We start from the raw sequence: 16098 nt of genomic DNA on the forward strand, positions 1-16098 counted from the left end.
GAGGGAGAAGGGAAGTAGAACGTAGAGTTAGGGGGCAGCTAGGGACGAGAGGGAGAAGGGAAGTGGAACGTAGAGTGAGGGGGCAGGGACGAGAGGGAGAAGGGAAGTAGAACGTAGAGTTAGGGGGCAGGGACGAGAGGGAGAAGGGAAGTGGAACGTAGAGTGAGGGGGCAGGGACGAGAGGGAGAAGGGAAGTGGAACGTAGGGTGAGGGGGCAGGGACGAGAGGGAGAAGGGAAGTGGAACGTAGAGTGAGGGGGCAGGGACGAGAGGCAGAAGGGAAGTGGAACGTAGAGTGAGGGGGCAGGGACGAGAGGGAGAAGGGAAGTGGAACGTAGAGTGAGGGGGCAGGGACGAGAGGGAGAAGGGAAGTGGAACGTAGGGTGAGGGGGCAAGGACGAGAGGGAGAAGGGAAGTGGAACGTAGAATGAGGGCGCAGGGACGAGAGGGAGAAGGGAAGTGGAACGTAGAGTGAGGGGGCAGGGACGAGAGGGAGAAGGGAAGTGGAACGTAGAGTGAGGGGGCAGGGACGAGAGGGAGAAGGGAAGTGGAACGTAGAGTGAGGGGGCAGGGACGAGAGGGAGAAGGGAAGTGGAACGTAGAGTGAGGGGGCAGGGACGAGAGGGAGAAGGGAAGTGGAACGTAGGGTGAGGGGGCAGGGATCGAGAGTGAGAGGGAGAGTAAGTGGAATGATCAGAAGATTGGAGAGGGGATTGACTGAGAAGCCGGCACGGGGCAAAATTCCTCAGATCTTAACCGATCTTCTTTTCTCTTTGTCTGCTGAAGGGAATTCCAGACACTTTCCCAAGTCCCTTGGGTCCAACCGTCAAGCTGAGTCCGACCCTAGCGAACTCTAAACGGCCATGGTACTTTATTTATATACACACAACGGGCACTGAACGTCGAAGGAAGATAATGTTTAAAGACATCACCATATACAGGGTGACACAAAAAAAACAGATCCCACCAAAAGTTTAATATTTTCTGAAATAATCAGCCGATTCTTTTATTTTTTCAGGTGAGCCAAGCTGAAATGATGTTCTAACAGCCCACCAAGTTTGAGCTTCAAGATGTCATGGACAACGGAGCATAAGACATTTATAGTCGAGGCCTATTTTCGCCGGCGAACAGATTTGCTCGGGCTGCGCACAACAGACTCTCTGACTGAATCAATATTCCTCGGTGTCCTTGCTGATTTAGGTCGACCAGAGTGGGATCCCCTGTTAGGGTTTTTACTATTGAGGTTATTGACAGTCCCATGGTCTCTGAACTTATCCCTCCATCCATAGATAACTGATTTAACAGGAAAGTCTCTACGTCCAAACTGTCTTTTGAATTCCAGTTGAGCAGCGTGGATAGAATTCGACCGAAAATAGGCCTCGACTATAAATGTCTTATGCTCCGTTGTCCATGACATCTTGAAGCTCAAACTTGGTGGGCTGTTAGAACATCATTTCAGCTTGGCTCACCTGAAAAAATAAAAGAATCGGCTGATTATTTCAGAAAATATTAAACTTTTGGTGGGATCTGTTTTTTGTGTGTCACCATATAAGACAGAGGCTTGTTGTTGTTTTCATATTTATAGATTTATGTACATTTCGACATGTGTAAGAAAATGGAAATAAAATATTGTTTACCCCTCACACACACCACGGGCACTAATCCTCGAATGATAATGTTTAAAGACACCACCATAAGCCAGAGGCTTGTTGTTGTTTTCATATTTATTAATGTATGTAAATGTCGACATGTGTAAGTAAATGGAAATAAAATATTGTTTACCCCTCACACACACCACGGGCACTGAACGTCGAAGGAAGATAATGTTTAAAGACATCACCATAAGACAGAGGCTTGTTGTTGTTTTCATATTTATTAATGTATGTAAATGTCGACATGTATAAGTAAATGGAAATAAAATATTGTTTACCCCTCACACACACCACGGGCACTAATCCTCGAATGATAATGTTTAAAGACACCACCATAAGCCATAGGCTTGTTGTTGTTTTCATATTTATTAATGTATGTAAATGTCGACATGTGTAAGTAAATGGAAATAAAACATTGTTTAAACCAAGGAAGATAGTCACTTTATATACACAACTGGAACAGAACTCAAAGGAAGATACTCGTTTTGTATTTTCTACTGAATTTGAACCTAAAAGAAAAATAAATGTGCTCGTTTTGTATACACAACCGAACCTCAACCTCAAATGACGATACTCGTTGTATATACACTACTGAAACTAAAACTTAAAAGGAAGAGAGTCACTTTATTATACACCACGGGCACTGAACATCGAAGGAAGATACTTGTTTTGTATACACTGGCTGCCGCTTATGCAAAATGGGAACATTTTAGAAGCCTTTATGCATTTTCGGCAAAACGCTGCCGATTTTGCGTAATGGGCAGCCTTTTGCTATTACGCGAAATAGGCAAACATTTTGGGGATTCCGCGAATTCGGCAATTCCGTGAATTCGGCACGACATATACACCACTGGAAGATTCTCGTTATAAATACACTACTGGAACTGACGCTCAAAGGAAGATATACTCGTGAGTACCACAAACACTTTTGTAACGAAGTGTTAAATATTTTTGCTCTCAAAACTTACTTTCAGAGTTCCATGTGAAATATTTCAATAAAAAGTGTGGGTTTTTTCTTGTTGCTAATTGGCACAATTTTCGGGTTGGGGATTTCTTCCATAATACTCATGCCACGTGGCAGCCACTAAGATGAGGGTACTTAGCTTCACTATCGGACTGACAAATGCCTAAGATTAGAATTCAAAAATCGAGAAAAAAGAGAAAAAAAAAGAAAAAAAAATCAGCAACTTTGACATACGAAAAGAAAGACTTTACAATTAACTCTTCATTGCTGGTAATTTGGTATGGCTATCTTAATCCCAATTAACGTTTCAGATTGTTATTAGGTGTTATTAGCCATGCTCTCATAGAATTCTGAATGTCAAAGAGCAGCAACCATAAAAAGAATCCCTCGTCGCATCTATATTCAGGCATCATTCCCAGTCAGGGTCAATTTTGAGGCTGACCACCCAACCCGTGTTTTCAGGTCCTTCAAAAGGCTAGACGTCCCGAACGACCATTGCCACAAACTCTCGCCCTGGGACTCGGCAGACGTCACGAGCAATTGTGGGTCTGGCTTACCGAGACGTCCCAGAACCACGGAGACCGGTTTTAACTTGCGGTCTCGGTGGGAGTATATGGGGCTCCTCGCCATGGAGAGTGTCTTTGTTCCCGGTCTGTTCGGCTGGTCTTCGGATCTCCTGGGATAATGCAGAATGCTAAAACCTTGGAGCACGGAAAAGCTGTTACAGCAGGTCTTTTACACATTCGTTGGGCATTTATATGCAGACAGTTTGTCTGTCGGTGGTGGATATCAGGGTGTACTACGTACTATGTGGTGAGTTGGTGTCAAGGTCGTGAACATATTTCTTGTGGCGTGAACAAGGAAAACTAATTGACTGTCATTTGTTGATGGATCTTAGGATTTTTTTTAACCAAGGCTAAATCTTGGGAGCTGGGAATCACCTCAGATTTGTCTTTACAACCATGGGCTAGCATTAGCATATTGACCAGTAAAAACAAACAGTGTGGAAAAGTACAAGTAGCAGAAGATAAGTTTGACAGCCTCTGGCAACCATATTCTAACCTGGTTTCATGAAAATTGTCCAGTACTAGGCTCTACTCATCCTCCCTAATTCGTTAACAGTATCTTGATATATATTCTGTTGTAAACTTGAATCTTGTAGTAATCAATATTATTTAAGGGTCTAGTAGTTGTTGTAGTTAAACAGTCCTAAACAGTGCCTCCTTAACTTTCCCCCTCTCTCTCTTTATTTCTCTCTCTTTTCTAGAGCATTCGTTTGTATGCATGTTTATGTATGTAAGTGGCGATGTGAACTGTGATGTAATGTATACCGTGTTGTAAAAAAAAAAATTAAATAAAAAGGCTGACCTAAAACTAATGATTAAACATAAAATGCGAAAGTGAAAACATATGGTTGATGGACAATCGCGGTCTGAAAAGATTACCTCAACAATACATGTACACTGAACATTCAAACGCCAATTTTAAGGTACTTCTGGTGTGTGGTGCCATTATTTCAAACCCCGAAACAAACGGTTGTGTTATGTCATTATTCCAAAGCCCAAACCGAACTGAATACTTATTTAGGCTATTGGAGACAGTTTTTTTTGGTTTTTTGGGATTTTTTTTAAGGAGGGGGGGGGGGGGGGGGGGGTGGAGGCAGGAATATGCCTTTAACTGCGCAGGAGAAACCAAGACAGGAACGTCGAAGTCAGGTTCTTGGAGGGTACGCCCACGATGATTTATTGCCAATGGAAAACCTACGTGCATAATTACGTAAGGCTGAAGGGGAAAAGAATTGGCAGGAGGGGGACACGACACCGAGAACTTCTTGCCAAGAGCCAAAGTTAACGCAGAATTATGCAAGTCGCAGACAGCAGATGTGGAAAAGAAGCAGTTTCACCGAGCTACAGAGAGAGTTGTGATGAGCACACACTTTAATTTGTCGTTACCATTATTTATCTAAGTCTGTGATCGGTTACAGGACTCTGACATTAAATCAAAGTTAAAACTTGTTGTTCTTGAGCGCCCCCCCCCCCCACCACCAAAAAAGAAGGAAAAAAAAGTAGAAAAAAGGAAAGAAACAAAAGCAAAACACAGACCTCTTGGTATCATTCTTAAGTGTGCGACGCTGAATTTAAATCCCGCCAAGAATGTCATAATGTGCACTGCCTGTAATACCATCGGTGAAAGTAGATAAACGAACATGGCTATGTCCATTTAGGTGAAGACAGTTACATATCATTCCGAAGTTTGCAACGCAACGCTGACATGTCAACGTCACCTCCCTGAGAATGCCTATTTGCACTGCCAAGAATGGCATCACTAAAAATAGGTGATTGGACAGTATTTTGGTCCATTTCTAGACGTAGGCTGGTTCATAAGGTTTCACATCGTTGGACGCTAACAATGTCTATGTCATCTCGCTGAGAATGCCCAATAAGCACTGTGCGCAGTTCCGTCACTAAACATGTAGATGAACTGACGCAACTTTACGAATTTATATACGTGTAATATCAATCAATCAATCAATGAGGCTTATATCGCGCATATTCCGTGGGTACAGTTCTAGGCGCTCTGCAGTGATGCCGTGTGAGATGAAATTTTATACGGCCAGTAATAGACTGTTTCTTATCATTCCGACGTCTGGGGTGTTGAAATGAGAATTCACCATGCGCACTTCCCGGAGCACAAAAGGAAAAGGACAACAATAAGTCCATCTCTACAGAATATGCAGCCGTGTCCATGCTGTCCATAACTAAATACACTAGAGACCAGCATATCGGTGTTATGAATAAATTCTTCGGTTCTATGAATAAGTAAACCAGAAATCCTAATCTAGCAACAATGCTATAACAAAAGCATCCCAAAGATTGTTGCTACACCATTGCCCTTCCTGCAGTGTAAAAATAGAGACACAAAAGGATTAGGGTTCGAAGAGACCTATACTGTTAATGCGAGCGAACAACACTAAAATTATACATATTTTGTTGAGAGAGAACAATACAAACAGTTCCTCGAGGAAAAGGAAACAAAGGTTGATCAAAGCACAGGCTTCTCATATAATCACTTAATCACAGATTGCTCCCCAGAAAACAAAGTCAACAGGGGCAAAGAAAGACAAGCACGCACGCACGTCCCCCCCCCCTTACACACACAGAGCCAAAAAAAACATCTCCTGCTTACAAACAAACATACACTGCAACAATTACTGCAAAAATCACAAAAAAGATGCAAAGCTGAACGTAAATGGGTAATATCAGCCAAATCCGGACGCGCCCAACAGATTATCTCCCTTCCTGTAGCCACCGGATCTAATGTCCGTAGCCTAGGGGGCAGCACGCGTTTGTTAAAGTATGTAATCAAGCAGAGTTGTACCCCATCACTGATGTCAAAGAGACAGTCTGATGCGGCATGCGCACGAACATTTTTACTCTGGAATAATAGGCACCAGGGACTTCTGCTAATATAATGCATCTATCGAAGCTGCATTGACCTCGCATTACTGAAGTCGTGGGCAATTATCTCTTTAGCGATACAGTCTGTGTCACTGTTTTGTGGAGAAAATACCCTCGCAAGCCATCGTTCTTATAACCCTGCCACTAGTTGTTTCCAAACGTCGTGCTTTTAATATGCCACTTGGCCAGTTGGTTGCTCTCTGGTTAGTTCGTAAAGATAGCGGGTAAAATATTCCCCCTGAAGTGGGTTGGTCACAGAATCTTGTAAAGAACATACCAAAGAAGATACAGATGAAATCGGGGGAAAAGGACAAACAGCCCCCCCCCCCACCACCACCACCACAAACACACTGTCGCCATCACTACATCGGTGCACCTGAGTGCAGCCAAAATTACATGACATCAATTCTCTAAAAAGCTCAGAAAACGTTTATGTTCTGAGGCCTCTTGCTTCAAAATAAAACAAATCGTTTGTTGTTGTTGCTGGATTATATAGTTCACACCATAAAATACTCTTATCAAACACCATTGTCACTTCTTTATTTCCAAAGAAGGGTTAGTGAATTCAAATCATGTACGCCTTATTGCCAGAGTTCTCAGAACCAAGCCGAACGTCACATTCTGTAACAGACCGCAAACATCAAAAACGGGTGCTGTCCCTGTCCCACGCAGAAATTAGATTACTGTTCCTACCTCTGTGTACTCTGCACTCCGGGTTGAATAGGTAAGTAGTGGAGAGTTCAATTAGATGATCAAACCTAACTCCGCCGCCAAACCAACCTAACTTCTCGAGTCAATACCATCATTGTTTGTGAGCCTCAGTGAATGGTGTAGGGGAATTGCGCCTTATATGGAGCAACAGATGACAAGACACAGGGCAAATTCTTGTGAAGATCAGCAAGTTTTTAACTTTATTTTTTTTGGAGGAAAATGTTAGCTTTCTTAGCTACTCAAACTATGTGTTTTTCTGACTACTGGAATTGTCAAGCTAGACTGCAATAGCTTTTCCATTTGTGTGCGTGAAGTTTCGAATTGCCCCGCTCTTCCATTCTAGTCGCATTTCCCCTTCACCTCCAGATGGAAATGAGGACCGTCTGGGGTGAATGGCGACCCTGGCTGATCTAACAAACTTTACTTTCGATCTCTCCATCGAACTCGTCTGGACAATAATTCGCAAATAGAAAGCGGAGGTGGATGCGAAAAGATCGGTTTCAAGCTACGTCAGGGATCCCCGAATGTCGCTTGATTTCTGAGAGGAAATTCGACCATTTTGCAAATCAGCTTCCTCCTAGTATAGAGTGCATTCAAACTTGCATTTTCATTTAAAGATACACTGTGGATGTTCCGGGTTTTTTTCTTCTATTAATTTTTAAGCGCTCTATTAAGAAACATACTTTCTTATTAGTTCTTAAAACTTGCAGTTTGCTGTAGATTTTTTGCTCCGAAGGTGCACATGTGAAAACAACATCATGCCTGCATATCACTCTTTGCAAGGAGCAATTATGACTTCGCCGGTCCTGCATTTATAATGTCATACTTCAGTTACTGATGCATCGACACAGGCACAACGCAAGCCTAATATTTAACGCAAAAACGAGCACATGCACAAGCCCCCACACAAAACATGCGAACTGTTCAAGTATCCAGGGAAGAGGAAGATGATTGAGGTGGGTTGAGGGAAGGGGGTTGGAGGGGAGGGGAGGGGGGGGGGGGGTATAAAAAAACAAAAAAACAACTAACATAACAAAGCTAGCCCAGAAATAAGTATCAAGAAGCTCGTTTAAAAAAAAAAAACCGACAGACCCCCTGCTATTGAATTACAGCTCGCAGGTATCACTCTATTCAATTACGCTTGATTTAAAGAGTCGTGGCAGAATTCCATTAGTCTGTACACTACGTACATGGCCAATTTAACGACTCTGCGGAAAATTGCCAGTCAAACGGCAAAAGTTTCAGTTTGGGTTGGAGTCAAGAAAAAACTGCCACCGAGTGTCTTCTCCAGAGACGTAGACTCGAGTTCCTAGCTGATTGTTTACAGAACTATTTCACGAGAAAGGTCAGGCGAAGTTCATGCCGTAACAGGATAAACAGTGCAAAACGTAAATATGCTGGTGTGGCGGCGACATTGTGTAAATTGCCGTCTGGACGACCAAGTTTTACTGGTGCTGGTGTCTGTGGTTGAGTTTGCTGTACATAAACTTTTACTGTTCAATGTCTCGCTTAAAGGCTGACATAGTCCTATCTAATTAGTTCAATTATTTCCAGGGCTTTTCCCATCGTTGCGGGGATGTATAAATTAAGCTTCCTGCAAAGTTTTAGGTTTGAAGTCCTTACCAATTACGAGAAATAATTAATTCTTTATTGCATTGTTTAGCAACAGTTCTCCAGGACTTGGGCTATTTTTAGACCGTTGACGTCACTTCGCGACGTTTCGTAAACCAAAGATGGCGTCGGAGACAGTCAAAGCGCGGTTGCGTACAATGGCAAAAAAGATAGAAGTAAACCCGTCTAAAGCTGTCAAGGCCACTAAATCTGCTGAGAAGAGAAAGTGGACTCCTTGCTTCATCACCACACAGCACCAGCGCAGGGTCGCGCTGAAAGAAAGATTGTTTTCGTCAGAGGCCCATCGCTTCAAATTGAGAACCAAGTAGGCCTACAAAGGGGATACTGAACTCGCCAAAGTTTTGCTGGACACGTGAGTACATAGGCCTATTAGAAAATTACATGTGCTTGTAGCTTGTCAGCTGAAGCCTGTGGCCTTATTCTTGCGAATATGTGCTGTGAGAGATCGTATATTTCCGCCTGTGCAATTTCCGGAAAACATCCACTTTCACTTTGAGACTGTTCTGTTTACATTCGACACTATCAACACCACTTTGCAATATTGAAATAATTTTTTCTGTGTTCGAAAGCTACAGCCAATCGTTATTATATCCCCTTAGGTACAGTTTTATAACATTATTGGCACATGTAAACAATATGAATTAATTAATGAACGCTACGTACATGGCAGCCTTTAACAGAGGTCAAAGACAGTGCAATAAGAATTGAATAACTTTTTTTTTTTTATCGCCATGTAGGGTTATTTCGAAGAAGTTTTTCTTCCGTCAAAGTTAGAAGCTGCGGTGAGAAACATACATTCTTCTGGCTCCAGACTGATCACAATAAAATTACACGGAAAAGGTCGAATAGAGTTTAGCAAAGAGGTGGTTTGGCAAAACAAGTGTATAATCTGAGTGATTGGCCAGTGGCGGACGTTTTAAATTATTTAAACAAGATAGAAACACATTTTACATAATGCTTAAGAAAAACAGTTGTTGAGGACGATTAGCACTATCTTCTGTAAAAAGGACTTGTTTCCATCCTTTGCGGCTTGAGTCATGTACGTGTAAATATTTCTCAAATCAACAGACAAATCTTCAAATGTATACCCGAAAAGAGCCCCACACGCAACGTCATATTTTCTCTTTTTTTATTTTTCAAAGAAGGGTTAGTGAATTCAAATCATGTACGCCTTATCGCCAGACTTCTCAGAACCAAGCCAAACGTCACATTCAGTAACAGACCGCAAACATCAAAAACGGGTGCTGTCCCTGTCGCACGCAGTAAATCTTTTCCTACCTCCAGATTAGTTGAATTTGAATGTGATGGGACCAAAACACATCAATTACTTGACACAAAAGACCATCGCAAATCAGTCAGGAAACGTAATTACCACAATTGTAAAATCATTGGGGCAGACGCATAAATAAACAGCTCAAACATAACTTTGGAAGAAGATCTGCTGTAGTTAAAGGCATCCAAGATGGTAGCGCGAGCTGAACGACACTAGCTACATAACTTATTTGTTTCATTTTGTGAACCCATCGTCTGCGGTAATGTATCCTTAGCGGATTATCACTTTATTCAGTTATTCTGCAGATAAGACAAATGCTGGAAAAAAACCGTTCTTTTCTGCAGCATTTCTGCATAATGTCATCTTTCGCCGAAGCAGCGTTTTTTTCCGCAGCAAAACATTTTACTGCAGTAAAATTGAAATCAAGAATGCTGCAGTAAAACGGTGCTGATGTTTTACTGCAGAAAACCTGTTTACATTTTTTCTGCAGCATTTTGTACTGGCTCTTGGCGGATTATGACACTATTCAGTTATTCTGGAGAAAAACCGAAATGCTGGAGAAAAACTGTCTTTTCTGCAGCATTTCTGCATAATGTCATCTTTCGCCGAAGCAACGTTTTTTACTGCAGTAAAACAGTTTTTCTGAAGCATAATGTTTACTTGGTTTTCTGCAGCATTATTGCGATTAACTTTTTCTTCAGAATAGTCTGTGACAGTTTTTCTGGAGAAAAACGAACGACCTTGTAAAGTAGCGTTTGTATTCGTCGCCCCCTGGGATAGTATAATAGTTTGTTCCGCAGTGTACAGACAAAATACATTCGTGTCACGCACAACTATTGATAATTCTGGATGAGTCCATCTCTCGACAGAGGGGGGCTCGCGTGCTCCAACATTATAATGAGCCAGTACAAAATGCTGCAGAAAAAGTGTAAACAGGTTTTCTGCAGTAAAACAACAGCACCGTTTTACTGCAGCATTCTTGATTTCAATTTTACTGCAGTAAAATGTTTTGCTCCAGAAAAACCCGTTGCTTCGGCGAAAGATGACATTATGCAGAAATGCTGCAGTAAAGACAGTTTTTCTCCAGCATTTCTGTTTTTCAGCAGAATAACTGAATAATGCCAAAATGCTGAAGAAAAAGTGTAAACAGTTTTTCTCCAGTAAAACAACATCACCGTTTTACTTCAGCATTCTTGATTTCAATTTTACTGCAGTAAAACTGTTTTACTGCAGAAAAAAACGTTGCTCTCGCAAAAGATGACATTATGCAGAAATGCTGCAGAAACAAACAGTTTTTCTCCAGCATTTCTGTTTTTCTGCAGAATAACTGAATAAAGTCATAATCCGCTAAGGATAATAATGACAAAGAACAGTGTCTGAAATTAAAGGAAGCTGTTGCAAGGTATTACATTTCGCAGGCAGAGAGATCCGTGCCAGTGTTTTGAAACTGAAGCAAGTTCGTGGTGAAAAGCGGTAACTTTGACTTTGAAATTCTGGACGCTGTACATGAATTTGATCACGTCTTCTGCCGGAAGGGATTCAAAGCAAGCTCTTTAATTTGTTATATTTTTTTCTAAATTAGTTACGTCTTCCATATTCAGTTTCAATCGGCAAGATGGTAGCACCAGCAAAACACGATCAAGGCCCATAACTCAGTCGCCTCATATCAATAATATTGGTGAATTATCGTCTGCTGCTGAGCGACACTACGACGCCGTTTTGACCAAAAAACATCATTCTCTACATGTTCAGCGACATCCACCATACTTGTTACAGTCTGCGAAGATGGCGACACAAGACAAACGTCACCAAGGTACATAACTCATGCGTATCGTATTCATGAATTATCGTCTGCTGGTAGAATACACTGCACTGGACACTGCTTCAAAAGCAAGACAATACCATTTTGAGAATCATAAGCGTAGGCGGCATAATTACGGCGCCTTACTACTGTTTGCTCTTCTAAAGAGGACGAACAATAAAATCGCAGTCAAGAAAGATAACTCAGGCATTTTAATATTCATGAATTATTGTCTGGTGCTAGAATAAACACAATTTACTCTGCTTGAAAAGCAAGACAATGCTAATTGAGGATTCAGAATCGGAAATGATGCACTTTGTTCTTGCTAATGGTGCTTGCATACGTAATTCTTTCTTTGTTTTCTTTCTTTATTTGGTGTTTAACGTCGTTTTCAACCACGAAGGTTATGTCGCGAAGGGGAAAGGGGGGAAAGGGGGCAGAGCCACTTGTCAATTGTTTCTTGTTCACAAAAGCACTAATCAAAAATTTGCTCCAGGGGCTTGCAACGTACTACAATATATTACCTTACTGGGAGAATGCAAGTTTCCAGTACAAAGGACTTAACATTTCTTACATACTGCTTGACTAAAATCTTTACAAAAATTGACTATATTCTATAGAAGAAACACTTAACAAGGGTAAAAGGAGAAACAGAATCCGTTAGTCGCCTCTTACGACATGCTGGGGAGCATCGGGTAAATTCTTCCCCCTAACCCGCGGGGGGTGCATCTATATATATATACGACTTGTGTCTGTGTGTGTGTCTGTGTGTGTGTATGTGTGTGTGTGTCCGCGATGCACGGCCAAAGTTCTCGGTGGATCTTTTTCAAATTTGGAGTCCGTATTCAGCTACACCCCGGACACAACCTCATCGATGAGATATTTCAACACGCGCTCTCAGCGCGCAGCGCTGAACCGATTTTGGTTTTTCTCTGGATCCATTCCCAGTAACTCTGCCTTATCTTCTCCAGTGTTTTCAGCCGCGTTTATCTCCCCTCCTCCGTGCGGTGCGCCGGCAAAGCCGGCGTACACCCGGCATAGCCGGGTCCCCGGCGCAGCCGGGTATTAAGATCGACTTCTTCCCGGCGAAGCCGGCTACCCGGCGAAGCGGGTATTCATTCTAGTACGTAATAATTGTGTTGCAATAAAACAAAATACCGATGGGACAGCTTATGAACGTGCAATGGTGTCTCTATAGGCTACAAGTTTTGTATCTTTCTGACTTATACAATTAGATTACAGTTTGCTAGCTCGTGAAACTATGCGCGAGGATATCATAAGGCATCATGAGAACTGATTCAAGCACGACTAAATTCCTCACTAAAATGGAGTAAAGTGGAACACGAATCCAGTAAACATAGAAAAAAAGCAAACAAATTGATAAACAAGTGAGCAAATAAACAACAACAACAACAACAACAACAACAACAACAACAACAACAACAACAACAACAACAGTTTCTGTAAACAAGTGTTGACCTTTACGCGGTCAGGACACCTCTCGTTTTCTCTTCTCTTTCAATTTCTTCATCAAAGCCTACATACAGGGGAGAAAACTCAATTAAAACAGTAGTTATCGTACTAACTTTAGATCCACGATATCTCACGTGTAGCCTACACATTGAGTAGAGGCTATAACGTGTCTACAGCGTATTCCCTCTTCAATAGACGATTTTTGAAAATAACTACTTAACCTATGATGACCGTTCGGCAGAGTTATGCCGCTGAAAGCTCGGACAAATATGTCGACTTCCGCTTCCGGCCAACATGTGCTTGAAGTAAACAAGCAAGGTGAGAGGAGAGAAATCGGTCTAAACATTATGTTAGTTGCTTTTAGGGAAAGTGCGATTCTGACAGTTGACACCCTGCGCGCGCACGAAACGTCAGGTTTGTTTTCCCATTTGTGAAGCCGACACAGACTTGGAATTGAGAGCGTTGCCGTCGGTGGGTAGCTGCTTGCGGATCAGTTGCCACACGACGAGCTGAAGTGGTTGGTCCATGCTAACTGTACACGTGTATAACACACCCCTTGCTGGTGACTGGCCTGTTATGTCACGTGGGGACACTTTCCCACGTGACATTACAGGCAAGTCACTGGCGTGGAGAGGGCCGGTGTGTCTCAAACACGTATACAAGAACCACGTGATGTTTGTCAGCAAACAAGCAAGGACCGTAGTGGCCTATTTTGTTTTGTTCAGTTGCTGCTACGACCGTGTAACCGCCGTTTCCAAGCTACACACCAAATATCAGCTTAATCGGTTAGTAGCCACCAGAGACTGATCCGAGTGCGGACTATAGTATAGGACATATCGATTTTCAAGACAGACAGACAGACAAACAGACAGTGAGATATATACCCCCACCCCTTTTTACGAGAAATAACTATGCGTTAGAGAAAGTTAGAAAATGGAAGTTAGGGTAGCTTGGCCTGCACTAGCTTACCTCCCCCACGATCGCTAGCCCTGTCCTTTGGCGTGAAGGAGCCGTTTCTCTGGAAGAATACACAGTGTTCATAAATGTGACGGCAAGCTGGCACCGTCTGCTAAATTCTATTCCCCTGTGCTCATAAAAATAGTTTATGCGGCCACAGAAAGATGTTCTTTTTGACTCCAAACAGGATAGTGTACGTTTTGATTCTGGAGTTGTAGATATTGCCTATCTGCTGCAAATCCCATCGAGGTATTTTGATCACATTCGTGTGGTACACGAGCCGGAACGCTGCAGTTGGGTCGTTTTAAAAGCGGAAGTGCGCAGCAACAAGCTTTAAGTTATCCCGAAAACCATAACAGAGACTGAACATTGATGTCAAGCAATCATCTGTGAAAATTACACAGAGCATGAAGGACAATATCAAAAGAACCGCGCTGCATGCTTGTTTGCGTCTCGGTTAACCCACACAATGAAGTTTGATGACCTATTTTTTCTTTAATCATGATATTGAGTTAGAAAAGTAGGTTAATGTTATCACCTTGTCTACCATCCGTGTCTGGGGTGGCGCGGTGGTATGGCTACGGTGCTGAAGCAAGCTAATGTCTGTCTGGACACAAAGATCAAATTTATTTGCTAGAGGCGGTGATGGGTCGGTCGGGAGAAGAGCGCCGACTTGAGGGGGTGAGGGGGGGGGATGGAGAGAGAGAGAGAGAGAGAGAGAGAGAGAGAGAGAGAGAGAGAGAGAGAGAGAGAGAGAGAGAGAGAGAGAGAGAGAGAGAGAGAGAGAGAGAGAGAGGTGTTTGTGTGAGCGCATGTGTACGTTCATGCGCGCACATTTGTGTATGTGTGTATATATGTGTGCTTGTTTATTTGTGTGTGTGTGTGTGTGTGTGTGTGTGTGTGTGTCACGTGTGTGTGTGTGCGTGTGTGTATGCTTGCGTGCGTGCAAGCGTGCATGTGTGTGTTTGTGTGTGTGTGTCTGTGTGCTTGCGTGCGTGCAAGCGTGCATGTGTGTGTGTGTGTGCGCGTGTGTGTGTGTGTGTGTTTGCGTGCGTGCATACGTGCATGTGTGTGTGCATGTGTGTTTGTCTGTGCATACGTACGTGCGTGTCCGCGTGTGTGCATACTCGCGCGAATGTCCGTATGTACAAATTTATACAAGTAAATACAGCACATTTTGTCGGAGCACGTAAAATGAAATTGAACAAAAGCATGGCGGCTGCCAAACCAAAACACTGATCTAAAAATATAGATCAGTGAACCAAAAAGGGGAAAGGGAAGTAACCTGCGGGAATTCCCGCACACGTCAGTGGGTTTTGTCCCCTGGTTTCGTCCCCTGGCTCGGTTAATTTGTCCTTTAAAAGCTAATATCTTTCGTTTGACTACCGTTAGGAATGTAATTTTTTGCATACAAAAAACAAAGTTTATTCCTAACAATTTCACAAAATTTGAGCTTAATTGACCCAGAGATACAAGTCTTACCCGACAAACACCGACCGACTGACCGCCCGCCCGCCTCAAACAAACAAACGAGCAAATCCAGTAAGCCCCCCATTATTCTAATGGCGGCTTAAAAACGGGGGGGGGGGGGGGGGGGGGGGGGGGGGGGGGGGTTGTTCAACTGCTCTGCCTCCCAGGCAGATCCGCATGTTCGTTTGGAAGAGCGTGCATGGGGTAGGATGCGAAATAAGGTGCAAATTCCAAAGTAGCCATATTGACTCTTAAATGACCTTGCCATTAAACTGAACGATAGTGCCCGACACTGCCAAATGTTTCCTTAAAGGGCAAACACGTTTTGGTTTTGTAGTTCGTTCAAGTATTTTTTTCAAATTGATTTGTTTGTTACGTTTTTACTGTTGCTGTTTTACGAGCATTTCCAGAGAAGATATATGTGTTCCATTTTAGACTATTTGCACTGGATGGTCTTTGCAATAAGCAGGGTTTTTCCTGCAAGAGTATCACGAATGCTTCTCCAAAATTAATGGCTGAATATCGTTATTTTCAAGACTCGGGGACGAGCCGCAATTTGCCAACTTCTGACAACATAATGCCTATCATAGTCTTCTTCATCGAACTATCATTTTGTTATATTTCAAGTTTTTTTTCCCCTGGATCACGTTTCACATCATATTTGTGCTTTCATCCTGCAAAAATAGAAAGAAGAAAACATAATCGCCC

This window comes from Littorina saxatilis, linkage group LG1, assembly GCF_037325665.1.
Source record: "Littorina saxatilis isolate snail1 linkage group LG1, US_GU_Lsax_2.0, whole genome shotgun sequence".
Classification (NCBI taxonomy): domain Eukaryota; kingdom Metazoa; phylum Mollusca; class Gastropoda; order Littorinimorpha; family Littorinidae; genus Littorina; species Littorina saxatilis.